The 7,500-nt window shown below is 36.6% G+C and overlaps 1 long non-coding RNA gene across 1 annotated transcript in view; it reads right to left on the reverse strand.

Moving 5' to 3' along the window:
- Window positions 1–1,742: 1,742 nt before the first annotated feature.
- The window catches only part of LOC115219787, a 15,114-nt gene continuing 9,356 nt past the window's right edge, over window positions 1,743–7,500 (reverse strand). The window contains exons 3-4 of the long non-coding RNA XR_003882366.2: window positions 6,809–6,885; window positions 1,743–3,237 (exon numbers count right to left, since the gene is read on the reverse strand). This is a non-coding gene — a long non-coding RNA (uncharacterized LOC115219787). The remainder of the gene's footprint in view (window positions 3,238–6,808; window positions 6,886–7,500) is intronic.

Consider the following 7,500-nt stretch of genomic DNA (forward strand, 5'->3'; position numbering starts at 1 on the left):
TCAACACAAACAACATTAACCATCCACATGAAAACTATTCTCCATCCATGGTTCAGTGATTCCAAATGTTATTACCAAAAATGTTACAGTGAAGTTTAACTCTTTAACATTCACCTTATTCTATCAAAAATATTGCTTATTTGTTCACATTGTTTTAAATTAATCATGCATTATCTTGTAACGTTGGGAATAAAATACTATATTTGATGAAGTAACTGTTTAATTTTTGCAATGATATTGTAGGATTGGTGTGAGAGGTCAGATCTGGCCAGTTTGAGCAGAAAACAAGTAGAATATTTTGCCCAGATATGGCCAGTTTAAATGCAAAAGGGTTAAAATTAAAAGTATTATAGCTGCCACTTCCACTTCCCTTACAAATTCTAGACACCATGTCCCTCTCCTCTACTCTCTCAGAAATATTAAGCTTTATGTCTGTGTTGAGAATACAAAAGTAATTCACTTCAATATATATTTCCATAGGGAAGTTATATCATCAATAACAGTTATTTAGATCAAACAAGGTATATATTTCTGAGATAGAAAAGGTAAGAAAAAAATAAGTGATATGCAAACTACATAAATGTAAGCTTTGAAATGGTTTACTAGGATTTATTATTTTCATCTCACTTCATGGAAAACAATATTTTATTAATAGAAACACATCTGATGGCCTAGTCAGTAAGTTATCAGCAGTTCATAGCCCCTTATTATCACATTAACCCTTTCGTTACCGTATTTATTTTGAGATGCTCTGTGTTTCTTTCAATTAATTTTAAATATAAAAAAGAATTTAGTAAAATAACTTCGTTATCATTCAGCTAGTGTTAGGAACATAAATTGTGACTAAGGTTTGGTGGAAGATTTTAATTCAATACTTATGAAAACAAGACATTTGTACTACAGAGCCAGAGGCGGTTTTGGCCGGGTTGGTATCAGTCCCTGCCAATATATTTAACTATTAAAAGATAAGTAGTTAACACCAGTCGCATGTTTCATTGATGTGACTGATTAATGACAGTGCTGTGAATTTTATAGATACTATCTTTCTATCACTTAATGAAACAGAAGGCTGGTTCTCCTGATAATATGAAGGGGTTCCAAGACTAGAGGAAGGGAGAAAGTACGACATCCTCAAACTGGAGACAAGGACCAAATGATTGCAAAAGAGTGAACTCCTTTAAAGACACCAAAGGAGCAGATGTTCATACCAAATCAAGCATTGGATTGAGTGATCCACACAAGTGAGGCACAACAGAATTTGAACTCAGAACACTAAGAGCTGGAATAAATACTGCTGATTCTGAAGACTGTCAATTCACTACTTCTCTGATTTGCAGTGCTGAGCTTATTTTCTCCTGCAGGATCTGCTTTATGCCATGCAAATCAAAGTTTAGTATGTCCCCTAAAAATCCTAATGATTTCAAAAGCATTAACTATATTGTGATAGTATATCATCTCTTTTCAAATGTGACCGTTATCTAAGAATTTTAGAATAAAAATAGTTGGGGGTGGTAGTGACAATTTCACTGAAAGAATACTACCACAAACAAAATACTAAAAATTGTTGCAACATAGAATAATAACTGGATTAAAAGGACTTTGTTCTTCACAAACTTATCAATACTACAGTTCAAGTATTCTATAAACAGAAGTGTCTAAATTTACAAACTCATGACTCATATAGACACAGAAAAATACTAAAAGCCAGAAATAAAATTTTAAGAAAACACTCAAACACAATATAGTATTTTTAAGATTTAATATTCAAGCAAATTTCAGTCGAGATTTTTACTGGTTATTCATCAGAATTTATCCAACTCTGGTCGATATGTTTAAACCAGTGTTTTCATAGCCAGAAAATAACCAGTAAGAAAGTCAAATGAAAATTTTAAAATAAGCATTACAGAGTATTTTCAGGATAACAAATGTTATCCTGAAAAAAGAAAGACAGGATAATTTAGAATTCAGCCTTGACTATCAACTTTAGTGGCTGGTCAAAAGATTTATGAGTGATATATTAGGAAATTATTAGTGCTGAAGAGTCTATGAGAGAGGGAAATAGGAATAAATAGGTATTAGATAACATAGTACAGAGATGTAGATTTTGAGGAGGGTTGGAAATTGAGAGAAGAGTGAACGTGAAAGATATAGGGAATGAGGGGGAAAACAGAGGGAATAGGGATTTAAAGAATGGAAGGAGGAATATTGATGAAAATAGATGAGTGAAAAAAAGTGGAGGAACAAATATAAAAATATATAAAATACCATAGAAAGAAAGCAAGAAAAGAAAAAACTAAGAGAGAGAGAGAAATAAAAGAAGATCCAGAAATTGGTTGAATGAAGTAGATAGATGGGGAAAAAAGATAGAAAGAGAGACTGAAGTGAGTAAAAGGATGTAGAGAAAAAGAGAAATTCAGAGAATGGAGATGAGACAGAAAGTAGGAAAGTGAAAAAAAATAGAAGGGATAACATGGATAGGAAATAGGAGGCAAGGAAGTGGGGAAAGGAAAAGAAAGAAAATATAGAAAAGAAATCCACATGGTTAAGCCAAATAGTACTTCATCAGACAGTAGTTAGATCACTCAATTAATTGAAGTGATAGATTTTTATGCTGAGCAACAAGAAGTAATATATGAGAAGCAAATGAATGGAAGCTTTCAAAATTCACAATGTATCTCCTTATATAGTCAACTCCAGTTGATATATTTGAGGTCACATGGAATTAAGGATGGCCTTTTCCACCAAACATAAACATCAATATCACATCAGACTGCTCAGCATTAACCAGAAATTGTAGCCACCATCTACAACATACATTGTTAAGCAAGCATCATAAAATATCTCACCAATGAACAAGGTTAACTCTTTCAGTCAGCTGAACAGCCTTGTTGTTTTTGTTGTTCTAACTGGTTAGAGAAATATTGCTTCAGTGAAAATGTAAGGGTAGCAACATCTACTGGATAAATATCTTCACCATAATGAGACAGGTTGTGCAACTTATCATGATACTGGGATGTGAGCCAGTCCATATCTATATGTCTGAACCATGAGGATTTAGAAAGGAAGTATGATAGCCAAGGCCTTTAATTAATTAATTAGAAAGAGAGAAGTGACTTTAATATCAGAATTTAAAGTGTAACATAATTGCAGCAGATATAGAGTAGAGCAGCCCAAATTGGTTTAATGAACTGCTTTGAGTTGCTTTCCGTCCTGAGCATCTTTTATACACTTCAGAATCTGTAAAAAAAAAAAAAAAAGCATAAAACACTATAGAAATTTAAAATGAATACAAGAAATTGATTTTTCTTTTTAAAAATAAGAATTTACTGTAATCAATTCTAAATTTACAGGGTATAAAATATGATCAAGAATAATAGTAGTGAAGTTGTGTCAGCACCAAGACTATTCTGGAGTACAGTATCATCATCATCATCATCGTTTAGAGTCCGCTTTCCATGCTAGCATGGGTTGGACGGTTAAACTGGGGTCTGGGAAGCCAGAAGGCTGCACCAGGCCCAGTCTGATCTGGCAGTGTTTCGACAGTGTAACGCCAACCACTCCATGAGTGTAGTGGGTGCTTTTTACGTGCCACCAGCACAGGTGCCAGACGAGGCTGGTAAACGGCCACGATTGGATAGTGCATTTTATGTGCCGCCAGCACTGAAGCCAGACAAGGCTAGCAACAGCCACAATCGGATGGTGCTTTTTACATGCCACTGGCACAGAGGCCAGTTGGGGCAGCGCTGGCAATGGCCACGTTCAGATGGTTCTCTTACGTGCCACCGGCACTGGTATCACAGCTACAATTTCCATTGATGTTGATCGATTTCGATTTCAAGTATGTTTAGTTAAAATATGTCACAGCTGGCTCAGTCACTAAATATCCTATATATTGTCACTGGTGCTTCACTGTATACATGACAAAGATACTTATGTCTCAATACACCCATTCACTTGAGTTCTAATAGCAACAAAACAATCCAGCACAAACCCTATCTTGCTCAATAAAACAGTCTCCTGGAAACTATCAAGAAATGTAAAACCAGACAAATGCCCACCATCAGACATCTACAATACCTTGAACATCTTTCTTCCCTGGGCTTGCATACATTAAATCACTGACTAGGTAGACACCTACAAGGTTATCCACCATCTTCCCAACAACAACCTTGAACACCTTTTTGACTTCCATATGTCTAACACTCGTGGACATGCTTGCAAAAGTGAAAAAACAACACAGCACCCATGACTTTCAGAAACATTTTTCCATGCTGCATCATTTGTTACATCCTTCAACACTTCTATGCTTCCTGAAATTCACCGACAAAACACCTCATGTCCCCACCCCCACCTTTTTTTTAATAATTCATTCACTGTTCACCTGTTCACTTCCTGTTATTTGTATATGATACTTATATATTACTGAATTTTAAAATTTCTAATATGTCGGACTGTATAGATATAAACTAGTATATAAGATTTGCATGTGCTTGGTCTATCTTTGAATTTTGTGGTGTTCCTGTGGTTGTTTTCTCCTATTGCCTCCCCTTGGATAAAAAAGTATATACATATATATATATGACTGCGGCCATGCTGGAGCACCGCCTTTAGTCGAGCAAATCAACCCCGGGACTTATTCTTTGTAAGCCCAGAACTTATTCTATCGGTCTCTTTTGCTGAACCGCTAAGTGACGGGGACGTAAACACACTAGCATCGGTTGTCAAGCAATGCTAGGGGGACACAGACACACAAACACACACACATACACACATATATATATATATACATACGACAGGCTTCTTTCAGTTTCTGTCTACCAAATCCACTCACAAGGCATTGGTTGGCCCAGGGCTATAGCAGAAGACACTTGCCCAAGATGCCACGCAGTGGGACTGAACCCGGAACCATGTGGTTGGTTAGCAAGCTACTTACCACACAGCCAAACAGTCATGTACACAACTTGGACGGACACATACCAGTACACGGACATAAGTTAACATGCACATACACATGTACACACAGACACAGACGCATCTACCCATTCTCCTAGATACTCACATACATACGTAGCATATAAGTACAAACATACATACATACATGCGTATGGGCATACACACGTACATACGCACGTACATGTACACACATACATACGCACATGCATACGTGCGCATATACATACATACGCACATACATACGTACGTGCATACACACATACATACGTGTGTGTGTGTGTGTATATATATATATAACCTGAACTAACTAGATGTAAGGGGAAAAAAAAAAGATAAGTAATAGTAAAAGAAAAGTTTTGAGATATAGAGATAAGTGGCTGATAATAGGTTTTAGAGTTTTGTCGTGGGGGTAAGAGTCGTAAATCACTTCCTAGTTTCGGCGGGGGTGGGAGGTTGAAATTTGATATTGTTGTGATGAGTGGTCAGTCTACACCTATCCACCACTACAGGTTTATAGCTTTAATTTTATAGTGTGTGTGTGTGCGTACATATACACACATACATACATACATACATACATACACACATGTGTACGTACGTACATACATACATATATGCATGCATACATACATGTATATAACGAACCAACCATTACTTTCTCAGATGCAGCACAGATTTTTGTCAGTGAACAGGTCGCGGTCTTAAAGCGACGAAAATATTTTGACAAATTAAACTTAAATGTTGAAGTTAATTGAACGGCTTGATATATTCTCTTTTTTTTTTTTTTTTCTCTTTTACTTGTTTCAGTCATTTGACTGCGGCCATGCTGGAGCACCGCCTTTAGTCGAGCAAATCGACCCCGGGACTTATTCTTTGTAAGCCCAGTACTTATTCTATCGGTCTCTTTTTGCCGAACCGCTAAGTGACAGGGACGTAAACACACCAGCATCGGTTGTCAAGCAATGCTAGGGGGACAAACACAGACACACAAACACACATACATATATATATATATACATATATACGACAGGCTTCTTTCAGTTTCCGTCTACCAAATCCACTCACAAGGCATTGGTCGGCCCGGGGCTATAGCAAAAGACACTTGCCCAAGATGCCACGCAGTGGGACTGAACCCGGAACCATGAGGTTGGTTAGCAAGCTACTTACCACACAGCCACTCCTGCGCCTATACATATATACATATATATTATAGACACACACACACACAGATTATATACAAGGAGTTTTCATCAACTGATATAATGTAACAGGTATGGTTTACCACTAAAGCTCCAGCCTGAACTGCAATTGAAAAATGTGGTGTTGAGACTGCCTATCAAAGGCATCTTTTAATTTTAAATCTCTCTCTCTCTTTCTACGTGTATATATGTATATAGATGTATCATTATCATCATCATCATCCTCATTTAATGTCTGTTTTCCATGCTAGCATGGGTCGGATGGTTTAACTGAGAATTGGTAAGCCGGGGAACTGCACCAGGTTCCAATCTGGTTTCAGCATGGTTTCTATGGCTGGGTGCCCTTCGTAACGCCAACCACTCCAAGAGTGTTGTGGGTGCTTTTTACGTGCCGCCAGCACAGGTGCCACTTACATGACGCTGGCATTGACCATGACTACGATCTCACTCGGCTTGACAGGTCTTCTCCAGCACGGTATATCACCAACAGTCTTGGTCACCTGTCACTGCCTCTGTAAGGCCCAACATACAAACACACACATGCGGGTGGGAAGCAAACTTCTTAACCTCACAGTCATGCCAAAAAATAAATAAATAAAGAGAATGCACATCTAAAACCAGAAATGATAAAAGATTAATGAAATAGAAAAACTGACCTCTTCGTGGTCTGGGTATGAGCCACTTTTGAGCCTTGAATGAACCCCGCGGTGATTGATAGTGACTTCAAAGGCACCTGAAATATAAGATGGCATCAATTAGAAATATTTACATGTGTAATGAATGAAAAACAAGTAATAATATTAACCAATAAAATTATGAAACCCATAGCTGGACATATTTTCCCCGAACATGGAAAACAAACAACATTGCTTGTATGACAGTGATGCTAAGGTATAACCATCACACAATAGCAAAGCAAGAAAATACAAACACAGACATGTATATGACAAGCTTCTTTCAGTTTCCATCATTTAAATTCACTCACAAGGCTCTGGTCAGCTTGAGGCTATAGTAAAAGACACTTGCCCAAGGTACTACAGAGTGGAACTGAATCCAAAAACATCTGGTTAGTAAAAAAAACTTCTTAACTACACAGGCATGTACTTATAAATTGAATTCTAAATGTAGATATTACGCAAAATTTAAAATATACATTGGCATATGAACAATATTTGAAGTTAAAATAAATATTTTTGTCATTTGAAAATCAACTGCTATACTCAATGTGAGAAATAGCCTTCAAATTTAGATAAATATTCAAATATTTACATAGTTTCAGCATTTCAGGCATGTAGTAAATAGTCTGGAATTTTGATTAGACATAAATTATGATAAGCAACCTGTATAT

Source organism: Octopus sinensis, linkage group LG15 (genome assembly GCF_006345805.1).
Source record: "Octopus sinensis linkage group LG15, ASM634580v1, whole genome shotgun sequence".
Lineage (NCBI taxonomy): Eukaryota > Metazoa > Mollusca > Cephalopoda > Octopoda > Octopodidae > Octopus > Octopus sinensis.